This window comes from Gorilla gorilla, chromosome 10, assembly GCF_029281585.2.
Source record: "Gorilla gorilla gorilla isolate KB3781 chromosome 10, NHGRI_mGorGor1-v2.1_pri, whole genome shotgun sequence".
In the NCBI taxonomy this organism is placed as follows: Eukaryota; Metazoa; Chordata; class Mammalia; order Primates; family Hominidae; genus Gorilla; species Gorilla gorilla.
This window is the reverse complement of record NC_073234.2, coordinates 49071154-49086790: the sequence shown is the minus strand read 5'-3', so window position 1 is coordinate 49086790 and position 15637 is coordinate 49071154. Positions and strand designations below refer to the sequence as shown.

The following is a 15637-nucleotide window of genomic DNA, read 5'->3' as shown; positions in this document are numbered from 1 at the left end:
CAACTGAGGCTTGGTCATGGCCACCAACTCTAGAAGGCCATAATCCATTATAAAGGAGGTTAATTATGTGTCCAATTATTGGCAGAGGAAACCAGGAGTGTGCACTCAGCAGCCAGCATTAAAGAGAAGCATGCAAATCACCCTCCGCTTCCTTTGCTTTTAAATATGAGTTATTATTGTGAAAGCAGTAATTAAATCTTAGAACTCCAGAGGTCACCACAGCCAGTCCTGGCTTTGAGCTGCCTGGCATCGCATTTCCTCTTACCCCTTTTCCTGTCTTTTCTGCACTCTCATGGGCTTGGATTCCTTTGGCCCAGCCTTGGTCTGTTTTGTAGCAGTTTAAGGCCAACCTTAGTTCAGTCCTCTGTAGAAGTTGGAGCCCAACCCCACAGGCTTGTGCCCTTGCCCCAGCTTCAGCTGGGAGTCGGTGTAAGAATTAAAGAAAGACGAAAGAAACATGAAAGGTGGCTTGCCAGTCAAGACAGGTTTATTTTAGAGAAAACAAACCTAAGAGGGGTGTCTGGCCGAGTTAGGTCAGAGGCACACTCTCTTACAGACTAAGAGTTTTTTTTTAAGGATTCAGGGTGGGAGAGTTTAGAAGAGGCTTGGACTGCTTCTGTGTCTTTGTTGTGCTTATCTGGGAGGGAGAGGTGTGTGTCTGTTCCCATACGTCTTTCTGCAGCTTCAGGCATGTCCCCCGAGTCTGCTTTTAGCTTCTCTATCTTAGTGCACCGGAAGGGAAAGGAACGTGCTTATTAAGGCCCACTGTTTTACTGGGGCCCATTGTATGAGGGTGAAGTTTGGCGGTTACCCACAAGACTTTCCTCCTACTTCCCTCTGTGCCCAAGCTATCTTATCTGTGTTTTACTGCCCGCTCTTTCTGTCTGCTTGTAGTTAGAAGAGAAGTGATTTCCTTGAAATGCATGAGGCTAGAAAGGGAGCTGGAACTTAAAGTGGTGGTGTTTGTCCGAGATGACAGTGCTCCTGCTGTGTCAGTCACCAGCTGTGTGACTAATGCTTGGCTTCAGGATTATGTATTTCGATTCCAATTTTCTTTTGAGAATAAGTAGTATTGGAGGAGTGTTCCCTTGGTGTCTCCTGGACGAGAGGATTTGGACTTACCCTGGAGCATGGAAGATTTAAATTAGACTTGTGGAGGCACTTACATGATTCTTGCTTGGACCCCTTTCTGGGTTCTGGTGGGTGGATAGACTGGACTTTCTATGCTATTACAATCAATGAGGATGTTAATAATCAGCCTTTGTCCACACAGATAATTACGTGCATTTAAAATCCAGAGAAACAGAAGATCTGCAGGCTGCGTTGTTCCCGCTAAGAAAACAATGTGAAGGGGCTGGAATGGAGAGGTTTGACATCTGGATCACAGTGGTCTTCCACAATGTTAATGCTAATCCCTGGCCCAGCCTCAGGGAAACATGATCCCTCGTGGTCTGTTTATTATTCTTGGAACTCAGGGGAGAGAAACAGGCCTGAGAAATTTCAGAAACAATTAAGGACATACTTCTTCATAGAGAGGGTTGGTTGTCACAAGTGCCAGGGAAGAGGAGGGCTTCTTCATCATCAGCCAGATCTTCTAGAAAACATCCTCCCGCCCCTTTTATCACCAATATACCAGTCTATCAGTGAAAACCTAATGTCCTGTTTGGGTTATCATGCCTCTTCTTTAACCTCCCAGTGGGTCCCAGGGGCCAGTTCAAGGCAGGAAGCAAACATCTACTGAATACCATCAGGAACCAGGCTCAGAGCATGAAGGAGAGACTGGAGTCCTCAGGCAGTGCAGGCATGCATACAGAGGACCCTAGTGCAAAGCTGCAGGGGGTCTGGCTATAGTGGAGCAACACCATGCCATGGGAGCTTGGGACCAAGGGTCAGAGCAGGGTTCTTGGAGATGACACTTTGGTTTGGCCCGAAGAAGGTGAGGACTTGGAAATGCTGAGATGAGAGAGGGGAGGATTCAGGCAGAGGGAATGGTGTAAGCAAAGACACAAAGCAAGGGAGGCCAGAGGATGTGAAGGGAATAGTGGGTCATCTGCTTTGGCTGAAAAATAGGGGTTGATGAGAGCAGGGGGAAGGAGGCTGGCTGAGGCCACATGGTGAATATGGTGGATGGGCAGGATAGGCTCAGAATATCAAGCGAAGTGCTGGAGGTGCTTGACCTGCAGACGGCCGTGCTCAGAGGTGTGTGAGTGAACGGAACATGGGGATAGTACACAGAGAGTGTATATGTGTAAAAGTGTGTGTGTGTGCGCACGAGCATGTGTGTTCTTCTGGTAACTTCGTTATGAAACATCTTGAACACCAGTGTGTCCATTTCAGAAATACATTTCTTCCTTCTTTATGGTATAGTGATAAAAAGTGTCTCTGGAATCAGACACACCTGGGCTCTGCCACTTACAATGTGGGTGAAAACTTGCATACAACCCCCTTGAGTCTCTGTTTCTTTTGTATCTAGAATTGAGGTAATATAACTTGCCAGGGACATGGCAAGGATCAGGTGAGGTGTATGTAAAGCACTAGCATGCTGCCTGTTGTATAGTAAGTGGTCTGTACATTCTAGCCACTGTTGAGTGCTGTTGTTATTTCACTGTCCTGGTCACCATCCAGAGCCCCCCAGCCCCCTGCCCTGCTCTTTCAGGTCTGGGGGCTGTGGCCTCCTCCACGCTGTTGCTCTCCTGGCTGGGGACCCCCACTCCCATGCCTCAGTTAGGCTCCTGTGGACCTGTCTCAAAGCTGATGGGACAAGCTTTCTTGAGGGGTATCTCTGATAAAGAGGGAGCCTTTGCAAGAGACTGGAGAGCATGGCCCTGTGCTTCTGGTGGAGTTGTGGGAGACACTGTTGGGTGGGGGTGAGGAATCTTAAAGGCACATGGGAAGGCAGGGAGGTGGGTGGGCAGGCAGAGGGATCCAGATACTTGGAACCCTCAACCAGATGCTTACACACATCCACCCATGCGGGGGTCTGTCTGGCAGACCCTGACCCAATGATGGATGAATAACGTGCCCCAACGCAGATATTATGCTTGTCAGTCCAGCTGAGAGTCCGGGCTGCTTACAGACTCCCTGGAGAGTGCAGTAAACAGTTGTGACCATGGCCTCGACTAGCCAGTGAGACTCGCATTTATTCAGTAAAGATTAATTGACAAAGTCTTGAGTCAACGCCACTAGAGGGTAATTGACCTTGTGGACCTCCCGAGTAGAAAGCAATTAAGCACCCACTGTAGATCAAAGGTTAGTCTTAGGACTACATGAATAAACAAGCTAGTTAGATAAACTCTCCCACATTCCTTTGTATCTACTTTTAATCTATTTAACTGAAGGAAAAGGGACTAGGCTGCCTTCAGCCAGATCTATTACTGAAGTTATGCCAACTCTCAGGCCTACCAAGAGGTTTTGTGGCTATTATAACTAAAATTTTTCCCATCAGCCTGACTGAACCCCCACATACCCACTTCATGGCTCCTATGGCAAGAAGAGCTGAACAAAACTGTTTTGGTTGTATGGTTGACTCTTCCATGTCTTGGTAGAGGTAGACACAATCTCCTACTGGCCATGCCAGGAGTCAGGTGTCACAGGCTGCCTTTAGGACTCAGCCCTAGGGCCCTTCCTGGGGAGCCCCTGGAAGGCTCTTCCACTTGAAGGAGCCAGGGCTTACCACCCGGAGTGAGGATGGCCTGTCCTTTGTCCCTGGTTGCAGCTCATCTGATGGCCCAAACTGAAAAACTGTGAGGTTGTGAGCTCAGCTAACCACCTGAAAGGAAGTGTCCCAACCTGGCTTCCCCCTGGCTCCACAATTACTTCACAAAGTGTGGAGTCCACAGGTTTTGGCTGACCTTGACTCCTGGACACCATCAGCCCTCAGCTGTGGAAGAAATGCTGCCAACGTTTCAGAATTGCCTGAGTGTAGGATTTTCCAAAGCCCCATATTGATGATGTTACCCCAGAAGGGAGGAGAAATGACTGTGAAATTTCCTAAGCTCATAAAGGTGACAATATGGCCTCTCCACATGGGGAGGCAGACAGACCCAGGTGCCTGGGTTTATAAAAGGTGCTAGCAGTGAGGGAGAGGTCAGAGTCCTCTTCTTCCTCTGGCTTCATGTCCTCCAGCAGAGAGTCGCCATGACTTGCAGATTGTCTTGCCTAGGCTCCTGAGCGGAGTCTGCAAATCCAGGTCCTGGATTTGCACCCTCAGCTGCATCTTGCCCTCCGGGCCCTGGTCTGGTGGCTGCTGCATCACGGCCAGCCCCTGCTACCATGGCCTCACTGGGGGCTTTGGCACTGGTTCCTGTGGACACAGATTCAGCTACCACTCTGGCAGCACGTATGGGCCCAGCACTGCCTGTATCACCATTGTGTTGATCAATGAGAGCCTCCTCATGCCCCTCAACCTGGAGATTGCATAGTGCATAAAGCAGGAGGAGGAGAAGGTCAAGTGCCTCAACAGCAGGTTTACTGCTTTCCTTCACAAGGTGGGTGTCCTGGATCACACCCTTCCTGAACCCCCACCATGTGCACAACCAGGACTGGGCACTGAGGGAAGAATCAGAGGCAGGCAAGTCTCTGCCTGCCTGAGGTCCCAGTCTGATGGGAGAGGCACACAGACAGAGAGACAGACAGACAGACAGACAGACAGACAGACAGACAGACAGACAGAGGCACCCAAGGCCAGGAAAGACTCTGACAGTTCAGATACGGAAAGCTTGTGGAGGAAAGATGCCAAATTTCAAAATTTCAATGAATTTAGTTTAAAGATCTTAGTTGGATTTTATATGCAATTTTAGAATTGGGCAGCCTTTAGAACTGATCAGAGGAACTCTGGCTGCACTGCGGTCCCACAATACTTATGGACAGAAAACAGAAAGTGACACATGGAAAACAGAAGTGAGGTACAGAAACAGCTGGATTGTTTACAGCTGGTGTTTGTGAACATTTGGCTGCCTGTGATTGACTGAAGCTCAGTTACTGTGATTGGCTGAGACTCAGCTATTTGTTACAAAAGAAAATTCTGAAGTTAGGTTTGTAAGGGATAATTGGAAGGACAGCCGAGAAAGGAATAAGGCCAATAGACCCAAGTTCGGGCAAGCTGATTTACTGTCAGTCCTGGACAGTAGCAGAGGAGGCAGCCCCGCTTATAGGCTACTGCAAGGATTTATAGGGCATGTATTCCTAATTCCAACTAGGAATGTTGGAATTAGCAGCTTCTGGCCAAGGATCTGAGGTACAGTTATTATAGGTTAAAAGAGTGCTGGCCAGGCGCGGTGGCTCACGCCTATAATCTCAGCACTTTGGGAGGCTGGGGGGTGGGGGTAGATCACGAGGTCAGGAGTTCGAGACCAGCCTGACCAACATGGTGAAACCCCGTCTCTACTAAAAATACAAAAATTAGCTTGGCGTGGTGGCACGCACCTGTAATCCCAGCTACTCCGGAGGCTGAGGCAGGAGAATCGCTTGAATCTGGGAGGCAGAGGTTGCAGTGAGCTGAGGTTGCGCCACTGTACTCCAGCCTGGGTGACAGAGCAAGATTCTGTCTCAGGAAAAAAAAAGTGCTATAGTACCCTGGCACATAAGTCAATTTGCAAGAAAATCTGTTTGGGATTTTGGTACAAACTTGCCTTGCAGTATACTCATTAGCCTTGGTTCTTGAATCACATGACTGGGTTAAAGTAAAACAGGTCATGAGAACAAATGAGTCTGGAAGTCTAATTCCATAATAGGGACCACTGCTATAATACATCATAGATTGATCCCTTATGAAATAGCTACTGGAAGGCCTATGCCCTAATAATAGAATCTCATTTATTTTCTACTCCCCTAAACTCTGACATAACTAAATGCTGCAAGGTTTTAATGCATTATGCCAAAGTATATTTTCACCAGGTAAAGGAAGCTTTTCAAGATCTATCAACTGAGGACAATCAAACCCTTCACAATCTAGAACGCAGAGATCAGGTCATCTGGAGACGATATCTGAGAAAGACTGCCATTGAGCCCCATTGGAGGGGGCCGTATCAAGTTCTTCTCATCACCCACTCTTCAGCAAAACTTCAGGGCCTTGGACCTTGGGTCTACATCTCGCAACTCAAAAGGGTCCATTCAGACTCTTAGAACTGCACATCCATTGGAGACCTTAAGATAGAGCCAAGCAGAGAAGTTTCTTCCCAGAAACAGACAGTATTCTAGATGTGGACAGCTTTCCCAAGACCATGGATCAAGAGTTCTCTGCCGTCATGCAACTCTTACCTCTCTTAAATTTTTCCTTGCTTATGCCTTCCTCATTCACTTGGCAGGATAATGCTGTAATTTGAATTTCATAATCAGTAGTTTCTGAGAGTAATTTTTTTTTCTTTTTGAGACAGAGTCTCTATTGCCCAGGTTGGGGTGCAGTGGTGTGATCTTGGCTCACTGCAAACCTCTGTCTCCCGGGTTCAAGCAATTCTCATGCCTCAGCCTCCCAAGTAGCTGGGATTACTGGTGTGTGCCAACACACTGGCTAATTTTTGTATATATTTTTTTTTTGGTAGAGATGGGATTTCACCATGTTGGCCATGCTTGTCACAAACTCCTCACTGCAGGTGATCTGCCTGCCTCAGCCTCCCAAAGTGCTAAGATTACAGGAGTAGGCCGCCATGCCCAACCTTCTGAGAGTAACTTGATGGAGTGTTGTATCTGTCATGTCAAACTCAAATCTTTACATTACCTACAAAGTCCACCTATTGGCCAACTTCAGCAACATCCCTAATGCAACTATTTGTTCAAATTATAGCTATGTTCTCAACTTAAGTCACTGCCCCCACCTCTTGCAGGAGATCCATGCTCTCCAATCCCACATCTCAGACACCTCTGTGGTTGTCAAGCTGGACAACAGCCAGTACCTGAACATGGACTGCATCATTGCTGAGATCAAGGCACAGTATGACGACATTGTCACCTGCAGCTGGGCCGAGGCTGAGTCTTGGTAGCACAGCTGCCTGCCAGATGTGGCACCTGCCTGCTAGATGTGGCAGTTGGGAGGGCAGGATGTGAGATACCTATTAGATAGACTTATTTTGCCTGGGGATTCAGGATAGTAGGCCAATAGCTCTCAGGTTGGGGTGGCAGGGCAGGACTGCCATGTGTGGTTGCACAGGCTGAGCACTGCACAACCTGCACAATCATCCCTAAAGGAAGGGATATCCCACACTGAGCCTCATGAGCATCTCTGCTTCCCCCATTTCGGGGAGGTGAAGGCCACGGTGATCTGGCACGGGGAGACTGTGGGCTGCACCAAGGAGGAGATCAAGGAGCTGACCCACATGATCCAGAGGCTGATGGCCAAGGTGGAGAATGCCAAGTGCCAGGTATGGGGCATCTGTGCCCAAGGCCAGAGAGACTGATGGCCTAATGTTTGTCACACAGCCTATGTGTGCCCTACGTGGATCTCAGCATTCATTCTCTAGTCCCTTTGTCCATGTAGAGTCCCTGGTTGTGGTCAGTCAGGGAGTGCCAGGATGATGAAGGCAAGAGGCCCTGTTTCTGAGGTGCTCCCAGCTGAATGGCAGACTGGACATATCCAGGTAATGGACAGAGAGACCATAACCTATCTTGTTCTCTTCTGGTCCCCCAGAACTCCAAGCTGGAGGTGGCGGTGACCCAGTCTGAGCAGCAGGGTGAGGTGGCCCTTAGCGATGACCGCTGCAAGCTGGCCGAGCTGGAGGGCACCCTGCAGAAGGCCAGGCAGTACCAGGAGGTGATGAACTCCAAGCTGGGCCTCAATGTGAAGGCTGCCTCTTCTTGCCAACTTCTAGATGGTGAGGAGCAGAGGTGGGTGCAGCCTGCAGAGCTGGGCCCAGAGCTCATCTGCATAGACCTGCCCCACTTTTTAGCACCATCACTTACTCACTACTACTTCTGTTTTCATCTTGGAACCCTTTTAGGACCTCTACCGGTATTGAGCACAGTCCAAGGAGCAGAGTCTTAGTTGAGTCCACAGGCCGATTTCCAATAGGCTCCTTGCATGATCTATTAGGGACAATGGTTTGTCTCAGAGAACTTGTTCTCTGAGATAAACAATGCCCTAATTTATAACACTTACCGATTTCAGAGTTGTATATACTTCTGTCATGGCTGATTTCAGGCTGTTGCTGTGACTTCATGTAGAATTGGCTAGAAATGTGCACAATAGGCTCTTGTGAGCTGGTGGGAACTGGTTCAAGAACACCATTGGTTGGGGCTAGGATGGAATGGTGTCTCACACTGAAAGACAAATAGGAAGATACTTGTCTCTTCTCTTAGATGAAAAACCTGAGGCTTAGGGAGACTGTGGGGGTTGGGGAGTCAGCCTGGTGTGGAGTTATTGGGACAGTTGGAGAGTTCTTTTGTGTCCTGCTGCATTTTCACAGGCTCCACTTCCCGGGGGGATCTGGGAGAGCCTGGCACTTGTGTTGTTTTGGGACAGGGTTGGGACGATGCTGGGCCTTTGAGGGTGCTAGACCCAGGTCTTCCCTCCTCTCACTTTCTGGGAAGGGCTTGGGTGACCTCTTGGTTGACTGAGTTCAGAGCTGGTGACCACATGGTCTCTGGTGTCATTGTCAGGAATTAATGCCCAGTGCTAAAGCTGACCTTTTCTCTCCTGCACCAGGCTGTGTGATGGCATCAGTGCTATGAATATCTGTGAGTAATTCTGGCCCTGAAGGGAGACTCTGAGGTTTGCCAGTGGGACGAATTTTTTTAGCTCTGAGGGTGGAAATACCAAGGGAGAAGTGGTTCCATTCATTTACAGCTGCACAGCTACAAAGAGGGAGCCAATTGACAAGTCTTGAGTGGAATCATTCCTTACCCCAGACTTGTCAGAGTGGCAGTCTTATTATCCTCACCATAGTGAAGGAACCAGAATGTGTCACCTCAAAATATGTATCTTTGACATAAATATATATCTTTTTTTTGAGACAGGGTCTCACTCTGTCACCCAGGCTAGAGTGCAGTGGTGTGATCACGGCTCACTGCAGCCTTGACCTCCTGGGCTCAAGCCATCCTCCCACCTCAGCCTCCTGAGTAGCTAGGTATACAGGTGTGTACCACCACACCTGGCTAATTTTTTTCTATTTTTTTTCGTAGTGATAGTGTATTAGTCCGTTCTCTTGCTACTCTAAAGACATACGTGAGAGTAGGTAATTTATAAAGGAAAGAGGCTTAATCAACTCATAGTTCATCATGGCTGGGGAGGCCTCAGGAAACTTACAATCATGACAGAAGGTGAAGGGGAAGCAAGGCACCTTCTTCACAAGGTGGCAGGAAGTAGAAGTGTCAGCAGGGGAGATGCCAGATGCTTATAAAACCATCAGATCTCATCAGAACTCACTCATCTTCACGAGATCAGCATGTGGGAAACTGCCCCAGTGATCCAATCACTTCTCACCAGGTCCCTCCCATGACATATAGAGATTATAGGAACTACAATTCAAGATGAGATTTGGGTGGGGACACAACCAAACCATATCAGATGGGGTTTTGCCATGTTGCCCAAGCTGGTCTTGAACTCCTGAGCTCAAGTGGCCCACCTGCCTTAGCCTTCGAAAGTGTTGGGATTACTGGTGTGAGCCACCGTGCCCGGCCTGACATAAATATTTTATCAAGCTAAAGGCAATTAAGAAGATGCAGTGGAGTTCTCTGCTTTCCCTGTGTTTGCCTAAAAGCAGAACAGAGAATTACAAAGACAAAGGTCTTTCTATCCTCTCCGCTTTCCTGCATAAAGCCAAGATGTAAATTCTCCTTACAACCATTATGAGCTTAGAGGTGGCGCCAGAGGAATGTGGGTAGACTTTACTCCATTAGTTTACCCATAAATTTACCTTCCCACCTTTTCTCACCTTTGGAAGCCTTAAACTGCTTTTCTTTGTCTTGTCATTTCTCTAAAATTGATTATTCGTTGTCAAAGATGAATATACAGTTGGCCCTCTGAATCTGTGGATTCAACCAACTGCAGGTTGAAAATATTTGGAAAAAAACTGTACTGAACACGCACAGACTTTTTTTCTTTTCATGACTCCCTAAACAATACAACTATTCACATAGCATTTACATTGTATTAGATATTATAAGTAATCTAGAGATGATTTAAAGTATATGGGAGGATGTGTATAGGTTAAATGCAAATACTATGCCATTTTATATAAGAGACATGAACATCTTCAGATTTTGATATTTGCAGGTGTCCTGGAACCAGTCCCCCATGAATATCGATGAATGACTACATAAGCCACAGAGCCTGTGTGTGCCCTACCTGGATCTCAGCATTCATTCTCCAGTCCGTTTGTTCATGTAGAATCCCTGGTTGTTACTTTTCTCCTTCCATGACGTGCACTGCTCCTGTTGGTAAACTTGCTTGTTTTTCTCTTGTTAATCTGTCTGTTGTTGCAGGAGTCTGTCTCAACTACGAATTTATGTGGGTTGAGGAAAATTATAATTTCTCCTCTTCAGTAGGAAGCTCTTATTCTCTCCCTGTCCAAACATACTTGTCCATGTTCAAGATGTCAGTCACTTTACTGGATTAAAACATGCATTTAATCTTCTTTAAATACATGTGGATTGAATGAGCTGTAATCGAATCCACATGTCGTGGATCCTAAGGTCATCCTGATTTTTTTTTTTCTTTTGAGACAGGGTCTCAGCCGAGTACGGTGGCTCACCCTTGTAATCCCTTTGGAACTTTGGGAGACCGAGGTAGGTGGGTTGCTTGAGCCTAGGAGTTTGAGACCAGCCCGGGCAATATAGTAAGAGCTCATATTTACAGAAAGAAGGGATTGAGGCTGGGTGTGGTGGCTCACACCTGTATTCCCAGCACTTTGGGAGGCTGAGGCAGGTGGATCACTTGAGGTCAGGAGTTTGAGACCAGTCTGGCCAACATGGTGAAACCCCATCTCTACTAAAAATACAAAAAATTAGCCAGGCATGATGGTGCATGCCTGTAATCCCAGCTACTTGGGAGGCTGGGGCACAAGAATTGCTTGAACCTGGGAGGTGGAGGTTGCAGTGAGCCGAGATCGTGCCACTGCACTCCAGCCTGGGTGACAGAGTGAGACTCCATCTCACAAAAAAAAAAAAAAAAAAGAAGGGATTGAGATTAAACCCCAAGATGGAGTCCCTCCTAGTCAGGGTGTCAGTCCCTTGCACAGACTACAGGGAAGCAATGCCATCTTCACCCCTGGAGATGGAGGTGAGCAGAAGCCATCCTCCTGGCTGCTCCCAGCTGGTAGGAAGCCAGTGCTGATTGGAGGTGGGGCTTTTTGGGACCAGCTCCCACCCCGACCAAAGGGTTTAACTTCTTATGGCTGTCTCTGTGCAGGTGTGAGCAGCTCCTTGGTGGGGTTGCCTGTGGGGGCCTCTTGGCCACCTGCACCTGCGGCATCAGCTCCTGTGGGATGGGGCCTGTGGCAGCAGCTACAGGAAGTGTTAAGTTGGCAGAGCTTGAGGATGCACCCAGTCCAGCCTCTCACCCTTGCGAGGGTCCCAGCTGGCCCTACCTGACCTTGTGCAGCCTGGTGGCAGGGCGCCACTGCTTGACCCACCCTGATCCACGTTGTCTGCTTCCCACTTCTTACTTCTTGTTGTGTGGGAATCTCTCTTCCTTGGCCCCTGCTGCCCTCAAGCTGAGAAAGGCTATTGAGAGGAGTGGCACGTAGCCCATGGGCATGTTCTGTTTGAGGATTCTGACCTGACTGAACTCACGAAGAGGATAGCCTCTCACCAACCATCTTCCAACCTTCCGCTTCCCTTGCTGTCTTGCTCTTCCCTTCCCTTCTCCTGTCTTCTTTTCCTCCTTGCTTCTTGCCTCCTTTAGAAGGCTAAAATTTAATAGACTGACAATACCAAGTGTGAATCAGCTGAAACTTTCGTGGAGTGTAAAATGATTTAGCAACTTTGGAAAACAGTTTGGCAATTTCTTATGAAGTTAAACATGCACTTATCAAATGATGCAGTAATTCCACTCCTGGGTATTTGCTCAAAAGAAATAAAAGCAGATCTATACAGAGACTTGTACATGAATTTTATAGAAGCTTTATTTATAATAGCCCTAAACTGGAAGCAACCCAAATGTGTACCAGCAGATGAATGGATAAACAAATTGAGATATAGTCATACAATAAAATATCATTCAGCAACAAAAAATAATGAACTAGATTCATTCAGTGGTGATTAGATTGGAGCATACATCTGTCAAAATTTGTTGAACTGTACTTTTAGAATGTGTGCGCTTTATTGAGATACAATTGTATGCAAATTATATGTCAATTAAGTTGATAAAATAATGATTTAAAATGCATAAGATACTTAGAAATAAATCTAACACATATGTGAAAGACTTACACCTAAAGAAATATAAGCGTTACACAAAATGTTATAGGAAAGAAAAGATAAAGAAGACATAATTAAATGAAGAGCTATACCATGTTCTTAGATAGGAAGCTTTACTATCATGAATATGTTAATTATCCTTAAAGTGATCTACAGAGTTGATGCAACTACACTCAAATTCCAAACAAAGATTTACATAATTCTTGACAAGTTGATTCTAAAATTTATGGGGAAGAACAAAGGTCAAGAACAGCTAAGGAATGATGAGAAGGAAGAAACAGGTACTCTCCCTTTCAGGGATTATAATGTATTATAGAGTTACAGTAATTGAAAAAGTACAGTACCCACACAAAAATAGACAAACTGACCAATGGAACAAAATAGCCCCTAAATTTATTTATAAATAAGTAAATGATTTTGTTGTAAAATAGAAGTGGTATGGCAGATCAGTAGTGAAAAGGACTGTGCATTGGTTAACCACATGTAAAAAATAAAATTAGATCCCTGTTTTCTCTTATACACAAAATCAGTTTCAAATTAATTTAAATTACAAATGTCAAAAGCAAAACTTTAAGAGTTTTAGAAGAAAATATTGGAGAATATTTTTCTGACCTTGGTGTAGAGAAGGATTTTTAAACATGGCACTTAAAATGCTCAACATAAAAGATTGATAAATTAGATTACATTAAAAGTAACAACTTTATTTTTCAAAATAGGTGATAAAGTAAAAAGATAAGCTGTAAACTTGATAATACTTGTGATATATATAAGTGATATAATAGTAATACTCAGAAATATAAAGAACACTTATAATCCTTTAGAATACGGCAAAAACCCAATAGAAAAAAATGGACAAAAGAAAAGGAAATACACATGTAATAGACATTTAAAGAGATATTAAACTTTAACAGTAATCATGAAAATACAAAGCAAGACCAAAAATGAGATTGCATTATTTAATTGTTGAAAATTAAGACACATTAAAGAGGATATGAATCTTTTTCACATTGCTGAGCAAAGTGTGAATTGTTATAACAACTTTGGAAAATAATTTTATATTATCTTATAAAGTTAACACCTTTATAAGATTCTGACCATCCTATGAGTCAGAAGTTCTGTTTGTAGTTGTATACAGATCCTCACATATGTGCATCGGAGGACATGTAGAAAAATGTTCATGGCACCACCTTTGTAAGAGAAAGAAACAAAACAAAACAGTAATAGAATTACCTAAAGTGTGGTATAGTTACACAATGGAATACTATAAGAATGGAATATTAATATTATAATGGAGGAATACTAGCAACATAATGTTGAATAAAACAAGACCCTGTGTCACACGCTTTTTATAAAAAAGAACAAAAAAACTGAAACAAATATATATTTAGGCATATGCATGTATTTGATAAAACTAAGAAAAAACAAAGGAATTATATCAACTTTAGGGAAGTGGGTACCTCTGGGGTGGTTAGGAGAGGACAGGGTAGGGAAGGAGCATGGAGCTAAATGTAAATTACTAGTAAGGTTTTAGTTTTGGGATCAGTAAGTGGGTTCATGAGTATTTCATTTTCATTATATTGTTAAATAATAAAGTAATATGCTAGTTATAAGAAATAAACTTAAAACATGAGGACATAAGTTGAAAGTAAAAGAATGTGTTAAGGTGATTGGTTAGATCAGATTGCCTCACACATAGTAGAAGTAAATGATTTTTCCATGAAACTTATTTCAGTAGATGTGGTGTATTTGTACGTAGGTAGTGAGTCATGATACAACATATATTTCTTATTTAGAGTTGAGGTTAAAAAACAGTTTGACAACTAGTACCCCAAAGAACCTCTTGTTGAGGTCCACCAGCAGATATGTACAAGAAAGTTCATGGCAACATTGTTTGTTACAACAAAAACAAAAAACACATGTGCTACCTATAGGAAAATAGAGATATATGTATATGTGTGTGTCTATATCTGTATCTATCTCTATATATGTAGTCATACTTTGGAATACTATACAACACTGAGAAATAAAACTACATGCATCAAAAAGATGAATCTCAAAACTACTATGTTGAGGAGGAAAAAGCAAGTCATAGAAATGTACAAGGTGGGCCGGGCGCGGTGGCTCACGCCTGTAATCCCAGCACTTTGGGAGGCCGAGGCGGGCGGATCACGAGGTCAGGAGATCGAGACCATCCTGGCTAACACAGTGAAACCCCGTCTCTACTAAAAAATACAAAAAATTAGCCAGGCGTGGTGGCGGGCGCCTGTAGTCCCAGCTACGCGGGAGGCTGAGGCAGGAGAATGGCGTGAACCCGGGAGGCGGAGCTTGCAGTGAGCCGAGATCGCGCCACTGCACTCCAGCCTGGGCGACAGAGCGAGACTCCATCTCAAAAAAAAAAAAAAAAAAAAAAAAAAAAGAAATGTACAAGGTGTAATTCTATTTATATAAAACTTAAAGGTAGGCAAAACTCAACACTAGTTTATGGATACACGTATGACATAGTAATAAAGAAAAGCAAGGGAATGACCAACATAAAAACTCAGGACAGTGGTTACTTTGGGGATCAGATGGGGTTAGAGATGGATCAGCAAAAATCCCGCAGGGGGCTTTAAAGGTACTGATGGGTACACAAGGATTTGTTTTATTATTGTTGCTATTGAAATCAATAAATGTAGGTTTTGCATACTCTTTTGCATATATGAGAAATTTATAAAACAAAAAGAAAATGCTGACCACAGCTTGTGCTCTCTAGCCCCTACTCATTCCTACAGGTTAAAGTCATTGCCCTACCCAAGATTTCCTACCAATTCTTGGGACTGGCATCCCCAGTCCCAATTTCTTGCCCTCCTGTCAATCTTCTGCACTGCTTCTAGACAATCACATCTCATGTCAGGCCACTGTCCTGCTCAGACACCCTCTGTGGCTCCCCAGTGCCCATCCATAAGCCTAAGCTCCTCAGCTCCACACATTTCCTCCACCTGAGGTAGCCTTCCCCTCCTCCACTTTCCTATAAGTTCCACTTCAGCCCAGAAACTTCCATTTTCCCATCTGGGGTCAGAGTATGGCCCTTTTCTATCCTATGCCCCTGAGGCCTCCTGGGCAGAACTCTGTGATTGTAATGAGGTGAGGTCACAGAGTCCCCAAGAAGAAGAGGCCCTAGTCCTCAGTGGCAAGGATTCTGGTAGCTCTTGGGCTGGAGCTGGGCTTTGGTGCTCAAGAGAGGCTTGGAGGAGACCACAGTTCTTTCTCCATGGTGAGACTTATACACGTGGCTCCCTGGTCACACAGG

The 15637-nt window shown here is 45.1% G+C and overlaps 1 pseudogene; it reads left to right on the top strand.

Annotated features, from left to right (window-relative positions):
- The first annotated feature begins 6644 nt into the window (after window positions 1-6644).
- LOC129525978 (keratin, type II cuticular Hb6-like) lies at window positions 6645-15335 on the top strand (annotated as a pseudogene).
- The last annotated feature ends 302 nt before the right edge of the window (window positions 15336-15637 follow it).